The following is a 14076-nucleotide window of genomic DNA, read 5'->3' on the forward strand; positions in this document are numbered from 1 at the left end:
CTGTGCTGCCCAAAGGCCCAAAGCAATGTGACCAATCAATAATACACTGCAACCTCCAAAACTATGAGTCGAGATAAACTTTTCTTTCTTTTAACTAGATTTACCTTAAGTATTTGTTACAGTAACAAAAAACTAACACACACAATACTCCTTTCTTCAAGATCTACAATCTCTTTGGAAGACATTATTTAGTTCTATGGATTTACACCTCTATGGAGATGACTACAAAAATATAAACATTCAGGGCTGGGGATTTAGCTCAGTGGTTCCGGCGCCTGCCTCGCAAGCGCAAGGTCCCAAGTTCGATCCCCGGTACCAAAACAAACAAAAACAAAAATATAAACGTTTATGTTTCTAGCCCTGCTCCTTTCTGTTTTAAACTCTTCTTTACCTATTGAGCATCTCTATCTCTGAATTGTAAAATCTCAACTCCTTCAATAGTAAAATTGTCTTCCTTCCCAAACCAACACATTCTAGATTCCCTTACCACGTTAATGGCATCAACATTCAGAACAGAAAGTGGTTTTCTTCTTGTCTCATCCTTATCCACTAAATGGTCATACTGTTTCTAGTTTTTTCTCCCAGTTTAAAAGTAAAACAAAAGAATAAGAAATATGGGGCCTGGGATGTAGCTCAGCAGCACTGTGCCTGCCTGGCAAGTACAAAGTCCTGAGTTCCACCCCCAGGATGGGGGCGGGTAGGGGGAGAAAAGAATAAGAAATACAGCTTTCAATAATCACTCAAGGTCCAGAGCTGTATTATCCAAAATGGTAGCCTCAGCTATATGTGGCTATTTAAATTTATACTGACTAAAACGAAACAAAATTTAAAGTTCAATTTCTCTGTCACACGACCAAATATCAAATGTGCTATGGTGCCAGGTATGGTTAACAGTACTGTTCTGGACTGTGCAGATACAGAATACTTCTACCATTGTGGAAAGTTCTATTAAACATCTCTGATATGGACAATACAGTAAACTACTTAAATCATTCGCCCAAAGTTTCCTCAAATTGGCCCCAATTTAACTTCCTAATCCTATTTTCTACCATGATCCTTGTGCATTCTTTAGTTATAACTCACCTAGTGGGGCCCACATAATTAAATTAAATGCTTTACAAAATGAAGGAGGCCGGGCCGGGGATTTAGCTCAGTGGTTCTGGCACCTGCCTTGCAAGTGCAAGGTCCAGAGGTTTGATCCCCAGTAGCAAAAAAAAAAAAAAAAAAAAACAAAAGAAGGAGGCCTATGCAAGGAACATGTCTAAGGATCTATGAAATGGGAAGAAATCAAAATTTCATCCCAGGAAGGGAGGGAGGGAAGAAAGGAGAAAGAGAGGGAAGGAAAAGAAAAAAAGGAAATCAAAGATGCTATAGAAATGGTTCACTAAGGCCTACAAATTAGGAAGGGATGAAATTTTGGAAATAATATATTTAGCCATAGAGAAGGAATATAGTATAGTGGTGAAAGGATGAGCATTAGACTGAACACTTCATCTAAATTCAAGTTTTACCTTAATTACTGGTACAGAACCTGAACTCAAACTAGTTTCACTTGAAAGAAATTGCTGGCTCAATTGGCTCACAGAATCCAAAAAGGAGTTAGGTAACCAAATTAGGAAGGACAAGGACATAGCTGGGCCTGGGAAACTCTAAGGTTGCTATGACTGTGTCTGTCTCCGTCTGTCTTCTGCCTCACGTCAATCTCATTCTCACTGTATATCAGCATTCTCCACATAGCAAGAAGCATGGTGAGTGATGTGTTGCTAGTTTCATGTCACAGATTCCATCAACCCTTTCTCTCACCCTAGGCCCTTAAGCACCAGGAAGACATTCATTGGCTAAGCTCTCATCAGATGCTCATGAAATGATCAGATGGTCAATGCAATGTTGTCACAGGCCAATCAACTGTGACCAGGACATAATCATGAAAAATGTAGTAGCTAGGTAAATGAACAGTCTGGTGGAGAAGTTCCCGGGTATCTCATAAATGGATTCTAAAATCATTAGTTGAGCTATTCTGAACAAATCATTTAAAATGCAGGAGACAAGTGATTTTCTACTACACGTAATCTAGTAAGAAGTGAAAATCTTTCTAATTCTAACAATTACTCTCTCTCTTTTTTTTGAAGGGGTACAATGCTGGAGATCAAACCCAGGAGTGTATACAACTGAGCTACATCCCCAGACTTTTTCATTTTTTGAGACAATGTCTGGCTAAATTGTCCAGGCTGACCTGGAACTTGCAATCCTCCTGCCTCAGTCTCTTTAGTAGCTGGGATTACAGGCATGCACTGCCACACCCGAATTCATTATCCCTTATAGGTTAAACTTCAACTACATTTTTATGCTGACTCAAGGCCAATCTTCACTTAGAACTCAGAATACATCCAGACCAAATTACATCTAATGGAGCTCTCATTTAACTGTCTTCCTATTCAACAGCAACCTCACCCCCTCCATCAACAGTGCCCAGAAACCACTCATTAGCCCCATTATTCAGATGAAAAAATGGAAATTTACCAATATCAAATAATTTGCATAAATGTTAGCAGGTGGTAGAGCTGAGATTTCCATCCAGTTCTTGACTTCCCAAAGTTCATATATTATGTGGACATTATGACCACAGATATTAATGATAGATATGAATTCAATGAGACTTTATCAAAAGACATGCTAAAACTTAATATTGTTCTTCATGTCGTATACTGGTCTACTCATGCTAAGTAAACTATTGCAGATGGAGAAAAAAATAAGGAAGATAGTTTCTCCTGCCTATGTAAAAAATTTTTATGATTCCCTCACCAAAGACATCTTATAATATAAGGTCCCTGATGAGCCTAACATGCTTTTCTAGGATCATTTCCCAGAACCCTTGATGCATGAATTACTTATTATTCCTTGAACAGTCCATGACTGTACTGCAAAGGTTTCAATTTTCTTCACTTGGTGAACTAGCACTCATCCTTTGAAATCCATATAAAATGTCACCTCCTTGGTTAAGATATTCCCAATTCACTGCTGAAGTAGGCCTCATCCCATTTTGAGTTTCCACAGCATTGATACATGCATTTATTACATTTATCACAGTGCTCTGTAATTTACATATTTGTCACCTCCAGTGGTCTTTGTGTCCCTCTGCAGATTTTTAGCTCTGTGGTCTTTCTGTTCCATCTCTGTACCCTTCCTGGCTATAATACTATGCAGTATAAGGTATGTACTTAATATCTCATACTGGCTATTAAAATAGCTACATTGCCACAGAAGATATTTCAACTACACTGGCATTTTTCTAAGCTCTGAATTAGACACAGATAGAATTTTATAACTACCAGTAACTTTATATTTAATAATTACCAGCAACTAACTGCCTTCTCCATCAGCACCCTGAAATTCTGTCAGGTTTTCGGAAACATGCCAAAGATATTCGTGCTTTCCTTAGAAGCTCATAGAGCAATCTTGCCTCAAATGTCTTTCCCTCTCTTCTAATTCCACCCACTCCTCAGCATCCAGGAGGAGTTCCAACTCTACTACAAGGACTTCTATCTCTGACTTAATTTTGTCTGAATTCCTACAAAAAATACATTAAATATAAAAAATATGTAGCTAAAATACATAGGCTCTAAGAATATTCTGTTATAAATTATAACTTTTAAGTTACATGATAAATTCTTTTTTTTCCCCCGGTACCAGGGATCAAACTCAGAACCTTACACTACCTAGGCAGATGTGGCACCACTGACATACATCCACAACCCACATGATAAATTCTTTTTTTTTTTTTTTTAATACTGGGGATCAAACTCAGGACCTTGCACTTGAGAGGCAGGTCCCATGCCACTGAGACCTACATGATAAATTCTTAATGAACTATTATTAAGACTGCTGAATTTATTCTGTTCATTCAATCTACACCTATTTACTTTTTACAAGGGGCCAGTCATTAGAGGGTGACCTAAAAAATAATCTAGTGAAGATATAATCCCTATCCTTGGGAAGTTAGTCCAATGGAGGAAATATCATAAACAAGCAAATATAAGAATAATTCTGTTAACTGTTATGAAAGAAATTAATGGGTACTGGAGGGGTGGTAAGGGTATTACATGGAGTGTTCTTCTAGATGTGGTAGGGAGAGCTCTCTGAGGGGAGTGATATTTTAGTTGCAACCTGGAAGGTGAAGAGTTCTCAGCCATGGTAAAAGCAGGAAGAAGAGCATTCCAGGCAGAATAGAACTGTGCAAAGGTCCATGCAACACCCAAATTAAAAGTAAAAGAAACTGAAGAGGATAAAAATACACATAAGGGAATGGTTTTTGGAGGAAAAAAGTAATATACTAATTTTGGTTATTTATATACAATACTAGAAGGATTATATTTATTTTCTTATCTAGGGATATAGCAAAGCACGAGGAAAAGGATCAGAATCATGGATGCTGCTCTCCACAGAAGATTAAAAAGGAACGAGAAAATATTAGATATCAGTATTATTTAATATTAATACACCAATATTAATGCATAATATTCCACTATACAGTTGCATATTTTCTATAGACATTATTTATAGTCACCATATTATGTAATTATACATAATTATGAAATAAACACCACACAAATCTGATTATTTTCTAGTCATGAACTTCAGAACCGTTTCTCATGGATGAAAGAAAATTAACTGCTTTAAGGAGTTAGATATATATTACCAGTTTGCTTTCCAGAGTGATTGTGCTGATTTATATCCCCAACTTCACTGCACAAAAATTGTGAAATATATAAAAGCACACGAGAAAATAAAATAATCTATCACTCAGCCACTCAAAAATAATAATGTTTCATATACATAAATTGAGCTTTTTGCTGTTTTTTTTCTTTTTCAAAAAGGAGAAGTGCGCCATACATGCTTGTTTAACTTTTTGAACTTAACAAAATGTTCAGCTTTTAATATCTATGGAATACCACCATAGAAGAGCATCACAATGTATCCAGTAACTTTTCATGCTGCTTTAAATTTTTCTTTTCTTTTCTTTTTTTTTTTTTTTTGTTTTTTGAGACAGGGTCTTGCTACTAGTTCAGGCTGGCCTTGAATTCATGGCACTCCTACCTCAGGCTCCCAAGTGCTGGGATTAAAGGCATGCTCTAGCACACATGGCTAATTTTTCATTATTATTAACATCTTTTACCCAAATCTTCCCACAGATCTTTCTTTACTTTACCAGGATAAATCAACATAAAGAGATAATGCTGAATAAGAGCGTACACATTTTCAAGCCACTGATATGTACTAAGCAAATCATCCTCTAGAGAGTTTGTCTCACTCTGAGTTCATAATAGTCTCTTCAACCTCCACCAAAGTGAGTACAAGAAAAATATTAACAAAAAATTCCTTTAATAATGTGACTGGCAAAAACTTTTAACCTTTAAATTTTGATTTCTGATGAAGTTGGACACATTTACATTTTTATCAGTCATTCACATTTCTTCAAGTACCCCTTCTGCTGCTCTATTTTTTTTCTTGGAATGTCAATATTAGTTATTTATTTGTATTACATTTAGTCATATTATTTCCTTTGTCTCCTCTGGTCTGTGGCAACTTCACAGATTTGCCTTGTTTATGATGACCTTGACAGTTTCGAGGAGTTCTAGTCAGGCATTTTGTAGAATACCACTCAATATGGATTTATCTGATCACTTTTTTTTTCATGGTTAGACAGCAGTTATGGGTTATTGGGAGAAAGATCTCATCACCTCATATCCAGGGTACATGCTATCAAAATGACTATGACTGATAAAGTTAACCTTAAGGATTATCTGGCTGAGGTGGTATCTTCTAGGTTTCTCCACTGTACAATTATTCCCCTATAGCCTGCGCTCGGCGTGGCCCCGGCAGCAGTGAGGCCCGGTGGGCCGGCGCCCCGCACCCTCCAGCCAGGCCGCCATGCAGAGCACCATAGGATGCCAGCCCTGGACTGACTTGCGGGCCTCTATGGCCGCGGGCCTCTGCGAGAGCGACGCACTCATGTACAGTTTCGCCATCTTCATACAGGGGCTGCTCGGCATCTTAGCCTTCAGCACGTTGATGCTCAAACACTTCAGAGAACCAAAGCATGAAAGACGTCCATGGAGGATATGGTTTTTAAACACTTCCAAACAAGCCATAGAGACGCAGTTCATCCACTTTGCAAATGTGTACCTAGCAGATCTCACTGAAGAGGACCCTTGTTCATTGTACCTCATCAACTTTCTCCTGGACCTCACCATGGGCATGCTGCTCATCTACGTGGGCGTGTGTGCTGTCAGCGTCCTCATAGAGTGGCAGCAGTGGGAATCCCTGCGCTTTGGCGAATATGGAGACCCTCTGCTGCGCCATGCCTGGGTTGGGCAGTGCACCCTTTACCTCGTGATTATGATCTTTGAAAAGTCTGTTGTCTTCATTGTACTCCTCACACTTCAGTGGAAAAAGGTGGCCCTACTGAATCCCATTGAAAACCCAGACCTGAAACTGGCCATCGTCATGCTGATTGTCCCCTTCTTTGTCAATATCTTGATCTCAGCTGACGAGATGGAGGAATCCGACGTGGAGGAGGACCTCCGCAGACTGACCCACCTCAAGTCTGGGAAGAAAAAGAAGCACCACTTCGGGCTGCCTGTATGACACATTCCAATGGTGGGGGTGACGGGTTTTGGGCTCAGCCAGCTGCTATGTCAGCAGATGGTCACCCCACAGCCAGCATCAGTCCTTTCTCCTCTCTCTGCCCTTCCTCTTCTACCTCCACACCTGCTGTCTCTGCCCTCTTTCCACCCACTACCAGACTACTGTGACATAAACAGAGAGAAGCAGCAGCTGGAGGTCCCCCGCTCAGTTACACTACAAACACTGACCAAATATGCAAGCCAAAAAAAAAAATTATTCCCCTATATCCACTTGACATTTCTACACACTACTCTTTGTATAGTGGAGCCAATACTCAAGGAGAGAGGAGGGGTAAGCTCTACTCCCTTGGGGGAGGAGGATCTACATAAACTTTTTGAAATTCTCTATGGGAGACTTATCTCTTTTCACCCATTTATTTACTTATTCAATGACTTATTTATATAAGTATGTACTCATTTTATAATTTTGGTTAAAATTCTACATTATATTGTTATTTTGTTGCTCAAATTGCTCACATTTTGACCACTGGGGCATTTTTGGGTTAATTTCAGAATCACTTCTTTCTAAAGACCAAAATTTTTCTTAAAGGTTTAACTTCTTTCCCTCAAAATACATACTCTCACAGTTCCTCAACCAAACAGAATTATAGTGGACTCTTCTACTAGTGTAAAGATATGCCTGGATATAAGCAAATCCTAGCTTAGATTTCAATTGGAGCTGCTGCAGCAAATATTTATGTGATTCAGCATCCTACTAAACTTTCTTATTAATACTAATAACTTTAGTTAAATTTTTATTATCAGGACACACAATACATAAATGATTGTTTTGTCTTCTCCCTTTCAATACCCACACCTCTTCTTTTTTTTGGCTGGGTTGAACCTAAGGCCTCACACAAACTAAGCAGGCACTCTACCACTTAGCTACACTCCCTGGACCATCTTTTATTTCTATTCCATGTTATATTAATTAGGATTAAAGAAAATGGTGCCAAAGACTTCCATGTAGAATTCTGGAAGCTGCAAGAGAATGTTTCTCCAGACTTTATAAAAAGAAAAGTTCAGGTGATGTTCATCAGTACAACTTTTTTGAGCCCATTACAGAATTGAAATTGCAAGATACTCAAGTAAACTGACAAGTTTCTTGAAGGCAACAGGACACACAACTGCTTCATCCTTGGCGGAGTAGTAGCTATCATATAAGCAATGAAGAAACAGGCTAAAATACTAACAAATTTGTTCTCTAAGTCAATTATACCTTAATATTACAACAACTTGGAAGAGTTGGAAGCTCTAGAAACACAGGGAGTGGCTCTAGATTCTATCAAGTGCTCACAGACTAGAGTACGGGCATGGCAGGGGACTGAAGACTCCACAATGGTATACAAGTAAGTGAAGTCACCAGCTGCTACTGGCACAAAGCCCCACCCACTCTCACGGATCCCTCTGTCCTAAAAATTAATTCATAGCTCACTGCAGAAGGGGCAGCAAAGCTTCTCACTCCTAGGCTCAGACTAAAATCCCAATCTTCTGGGGGAAGAAGTGAAGGAAAGCCCTTTCATGTCTGTTGAGAGGAGAATCTAGCACACTTAGAAGACCTACCCCACTGGTGCTTAGAGTAGAAGTAAAAATCCTCTTTGTGGCAGCGGGTCCAGGCATTAATTTGCTACTGCTCAGGAAAGGGCAAACAAAGCTCAAACACACAGGGACTAAGATCAATGCTAGACCAGGACAAGAAAGAGTCACTAGGCCACCGCCATAAACCTAGCACTGAGTAACAAGCAGCATTGGTCAACCACTAGAGAAGGATATGAAAAGATTGTCTTCGTCTGTGACAGGACATAAAAGGATTTAGGAAACCTAAGAGTGCATAGGAACACTGAGGAAAACCTACCCAGCACCCAGGCCCAAGAACAAGGTAATAGCTGCATGAGGTATGCTGAATATAATTACAGCAATATCAAAATCCTCAATCCAAACTTAATTGACTCAATTCCACTGACAAATGGACTGACAGAAGATGTATGCCCATTCCAGGCACAAGTACTGTCTACCTCAGTCTCTGCTGTTCTTTTACACACGATGTCTGGTGTTAAATAAAAAATTACAAGACACATAATAATAGGCATGGGGAGAATTACCAAAAGATAACAGAACCAAAGATAGACCTAGGTGTCAGATATATCATACAGGAGGGGCTTTAAAATAACTACTCTTTCACCTTTCTCATCATTAGACTTGAAGAAAATTTTTTTATATCTTCAATTACCTCAAAAGATAACTGAGGGCTCAGGATGAGGCTCAGCACTACAGAATTTGCCTAACACGCATGAGGCCCCGTTTTCAATCCCCTGTACTGGAAAAAAAAAAAAAATTGAGACACTAGACCAAAACACTAAAAAAGTATTGTGTTTTACAACTATTTTTGGTACTGTGATCCTTGATTGACTGGGAGTATGTAACACCCAATTAAATTGGTTCAGCATAGTTCTAGGTGTGAAAGACCCCCCTAGGGAGGATTATGGGAAACAAAGAATGAAGGATTGCTTTTGTTTTCTTCAGAAGAGCTCCAGTTTCACTTTTACCTTGGATGTCATCTGCTGGTTTCCAGTGCAGACTCTTCAGCCTCCAGCACCAAACTTTCAGCCTTCTGGCGCAGATCCTTTAGCCTTCAAGCAGATTCTTCCGCCTCTTGATATGGACTTGCTTGGGACACTACACTGAGGTCCAGGCCTTCGACTGGATCGTTCAGATCCCCAGTGCATAGACAGACCTTTTGCACTCTTCCACACCCGACACTGTGTATGGCCATTTTAAGCCAATTTTGTAAATCCTTATATATTTGTATATCTTGTATTAAATCTGTTTTGTCTAGTAAGCACTGACTAATACAGGTAATTTCCCAGACTCTGCCCTGTGTACTTTGTCTCCTTACAGATTTTAACCCATATCCTTCGGCCACTGTAAACCATAAGTGTGAGTATTAACAGTTTCAGTGCATTCTGTCAGTCTTTCTATTGAATTACCAAACCTATGAATTTCTAATTGATGTTAGAAGTGAGGGCAGGCTTTTGTGCACTGCTCTAAAACTTTCCAACTGATTTATTTCCTTACAAAGGCCTCCATCAGATATGTCTTACAAATATTTTTCCTCTCAGTCTGTACCTGTCTTTTCATTCTCTTAATAGCATCTTTCTCAAAGCTGAAGCTTTAAATTTTAATAAACTAAGTATCAGTCTGTTTTTAATTAACCATGCTTTTGGTGTTTAATCTAAACAACCAGGTCACTCACGTGTTCTCCTTTTCTTCTAGAGTTTTTTTTTTTTTGGTACCAGGGATCGAACTCAGGTCCGTGCGCTTGCATAGCAGGCGGCAAAAGCACTGAGCTAAATCCCCAGCCCCTCTTCTAGAGTTTTATCACTTTATATTTTATAATTAGATCTCTGACTGACTGATTTGCACTCCCAGGGTTTGATCCTAAGGTTTCACATACACTAGATAAGCACTCTACTACTGAGTCTTATGTCCTTTTTGAGTTAATTTTTGTGAAAGGTATGTATAAAGCTTCAATTATTCTAGTATCATTTGTTGAAAAGATTCTCATTTCTCCGCTAAATTATCTTTGCTTTTCTGTCAAAGATCAACTACATTTGTGTGGGTCTATTTTGGGGCTCTTTACTGTGCTCCACTGATCTATGCAACTATACTTATGCCAATAACACACTGTCTGGATTACTGCAGTTATATAGTAAGCCTCAAAATCGGGTAATACAAAATCCAGATTTTGTTTGTTTTTTGAGACAGGGTCTTGCTACGCTTTTAACATAATCTAAGTCTTTATCTTTTACACTTATAAATTAACATAATCATTTTATTCTAATTACTAGTAAGATAGTGTTACATTTTGTCACTATTATGTTTATTGCTCTTTAACACTATCTCCTATTATTTTCTGCTATTTGCTAATAACATTGCAGGTATTTTCCTTTTCTAAGACTATAGTTTCATTATTTTTATCATTTAACAGTGCAGCAGAAAATCTGTGATTAATTTTATATTTTTTGTAGCCTGAATGCTTATGATATTGCTTTAAACTTCATCAAAATTTCAACTTTAATACTATATTGAACTCTGATATCTCTGAGAGTTTGCAAAGTCTTGGAGAAATTTTAAATAATTTCTTTAAAAATTCCAATCAGGGCCGGGGATTTAGCTCGGTGGTTCCACTGTCTGCCTTGCAAGCGCAAGGACCTGAGTTCAATCCCCAGTAGCAAAAATAAATAAACAAAAATAAAAATTCCAGTTGGGTTGGGGATTTAGCTCAGTGGCACCGTGCCTGCCTTGCAAGCACACGGTCCTGAGTTCGAGCCCCGGTACCAGGAAAAATAAATAAATAAAATAAAAATTCCAATAATTCAAGATCCTGTGTAATAATCCTTATTTTCTGAAGCTCTAAATCAATAGAGTCAATGTATTTGGATTCATATCAGAGACCTACCTCTTATTACTGTAATAGTACAATCTTAGATAATTTAAATTCCTTACATCGATTTTCTTGGGTGTAACTATTATATTAGATTTAATGAATTCATGGAAGTTTTAATACAGTACATAATACTTAATATTTAGCTATTATTACTACTATCTTTGTTCACATCTCAGTTGGTTCCCTCCTATGACAATCTGTTACTTACTACAAGCTTTCAAATTCTTTTTTAAAAATTTTAAGAACAGAGGAAATAAATTTGATACTATCTTATGATTTTATATTATGATAATGTTTTATGGTTTTCTTCCTTCCTTCCTTCCTTCCTTTTCTTCCTTTCTTTCTTTTTGCCTGGCCAGCATTAATACATTTACAAGTGTGGAGCCCCCATGACCATCTCTTAAAGGCCCCATACCTAAATCTAACCCAGGTGTGGTGGCACACACTTGTAATTCCAGCACTCAGGGAGGCTGAGGCAAGGGGACTGCAAATCTGAGCCTAGCCTGGGCAGCTCAGTGCCTAGCAAGACCCTGTCTCAAAATTAAAAATAAAAAATGGGCTGAGGACATAGTGCAGTGCAAAGGTCCTGGATTCAATTCTCAGCACCTCAATCAATGAAAAGCTTCTCTTTTAAAAAACAGCAAAAGGTTCGCCCAGGCGCAAGGACTGGAGTTCAATCCCCAGTACCAAAAAAAAAAGAAAAAATAGAAAAAGGGCCTGGGGCATAGCTCAGTGTGAAGGTTGTTCACTGCTTAATATCACCACACTGAGGACCAGGCTTCAGTACATAAACCTTTGGGGAATACACTCAAAACATATCCAAAATATAGCAAGGTCATATTTACCACAAAAATAGTAATAAAGCTTTTTATTATGGTTTTATAGTTTGGGTGTTGTAGGTGTATTAAGGCTGTGAGGCAGAGTGGCTGGGTCTTGTAGGAATGGGTTACTTCCTGTGAGAGTGGGCTATTATAAAAAGGAAGCCAAACACCTTCCCACATCCTTTCTCCTGTCTTGCTGTCACCTTTTTCTCTCTTGGATGTGCTCCCACCATGATGTCATCTGCTGTGTTCTGACTGTAACTAGAAGGCTTTTCACCAAAGGCCAAGGAGATAGAGTCACTTGATCCTAGACATTCAGTTTCCAAAACTGAGCTAAATAAACCTCTTAATTTTATAAAGTACCTAGCCTCAGGTATTTTCTTATATCAACACAAAATAGACTAAAACAAATCAGAAAAAAATGCATGCCACTCCCATAGATTTCCTTCTCTGTATAGCCTCCTACTACTAGTCTCTTCACATACTAGAAAAATGTCACCAAAAAATCTACTTCTGCCACTGTCTTTACAGAACTGTGGTCACCAAGGGAAGTTGGGAGGTAATGATAAGAGAAATAGGAGAGAGGAAAAGCTGCCCTTGATGGTGTAGAGAACAGTTGCAACACATGTGGTAGGTAGTTTCTGGTTAGCAAAAACCTCATTTCCTTAAGTTTGTACATATGGAGTAGAGATGGAAAGAAATTAAATCTTTTTCCTTCCCATCCCTGCTGTTCTCTCTCAGGGATTTATCTTTATTTTGATTCATGGAAATATCTTCTGAGGTCTACTGTATTTAATTTGAACTGCTAGTTTCCAATTCTATTTAAACCTTTGCTTCTCTGTAGGTTTTTATAAATTTGCACAATAGGATAGTAGAGATTAAAACTGGGTTTACCTACTGACTACCAGCTAAAGTCATACTTTACACAGTTGATTTTTTGTTTTGTTTTGTTTTTTTGGGGGGTACAGGGTATTGAACTCAGGAACTTCCACTTTTTTTTTTGTACCAGGGATCGAACTCGGGACCTTGCACTTGCAAGGCAGGCACCAGAACCACTGAGCTAAATCCCCAGCCCAGGAACTTGCATTTTTGAGGCAGGCATGCCACCACTGAGCTAAATCCCTGGCCCACACATAGTTGAATCTTTGAAGCCAAAATATCCCATGACAATCCAGCACATGTTCAACGAAGATCAGATAGATTCTCATCTACTTTTGCATTCCCTGATTGCTAACCACACTGCAAATAAATAGCAGTATCCCTTCATATAAGTAGTAATATGCCTTCTGATATTATTGAGCATACTGAATAGAACAGAATAAAAACAAAAGGGAAACTTTCTCTCAGGGAAGATCTAAAATTAACAATGTCAAAATATTGTCAAGAGGTATAAGGTTTAAACTGAAGTATGGAAGCAACCAATTAGAAGTATGCAAGTTAATCCACAATAAAGTGCGTTTGATAAAACTTATAAATCAGTAAGGTAATATGCCAATTATCAGACTCACTCTCAGCCTAAGCTGAAAATAATTACTGAAAGATTTCTAAAGACATATATGAACACAGAGCCGTGTATTTATGTGATTAATTGCTGGCCTCAAAGACTTGTTTTGAATTATCTTTATCACCTCAGAAAATTAATTAACTTCTCTGTGCCTCAGTTTTCTCAACTTTAAAATGGGTATAATAATAGCCCCTATCTTATAAGGGGGTTTTTGAAGTTTTTTTGAAAATAATGAATATAAAAGATTTAGCAGAGTTCCTGGAAAACAGAACTAAAAATACACAGAGTAAAACAGACTTACAAAAATGTTAATTAAAACTAGACCCATATCTATCACCATGCACTAAACTAAGATCGAAGTGGATTAAAGATCTAAATATTAAAACAGAAACACTAAACTTACTGGAAGATAAGTTAGGTAGAACTCTTTTTTTTTTTAATTAATTTTATTGGTACACTTTAGGTATACAATTCATTTACATTTATCATTGGGTGTTTGTACCTGTACATGATGTACCTTGGTTCTTATTTTTTTCCCCATTACCTGTGCGCCCTTCACCCCCTCCACCCCCTCCACCCTTCCCTATTTACATAGATTTCATTTCCATTTTTTCTTTCTTT

At 38.1% G+C, this 14076-nt stretch overlaps 1 protein-coding gene and 1 pseudogene across 17 annotated transcripts in view; one reads left to right on the plus strand and one right to left on the minus strand.

Annotated features, from left to right (window-relative positions):
* Tfdp2 (transcription factor Dp-2) overlaps positions 1–14076 on the minus strand; it is a 191532-nt gene that overhangs the window by 76632 nt on the left and 100824 nt on the right. The gene's annotated exons all lie outside the window — the stretch shown is intronic.
* LOC110347542 (store-operated calcium entry regulator STIMATE pseudogene) lies at positions 3791–8080 on the plus strand (annotated as a pseudogene). The gene has a single exon (XR_015440838.1). The product of XR_015440838.1 is annotated as a store-operated calcium entry regulator STIMATE pseudogene (transcript).

Source organism: Heterocephalus glaber, unplaced genomic scaffold (genome assembly GCF_053883595.1).
Source record: "Heterocephalus glaber isolate CG9 unplaced genomic scaffold, H.glaber_assembly_v1.0 deba00001504, whole genome shotgun sequence".
Taxonomy (NCBI): Eukaryota; Metazoa; Chordata; class Mammalia; order Rodentia; family Bathyergidae; genus Heterocephalus; species Heterocephalus glaber.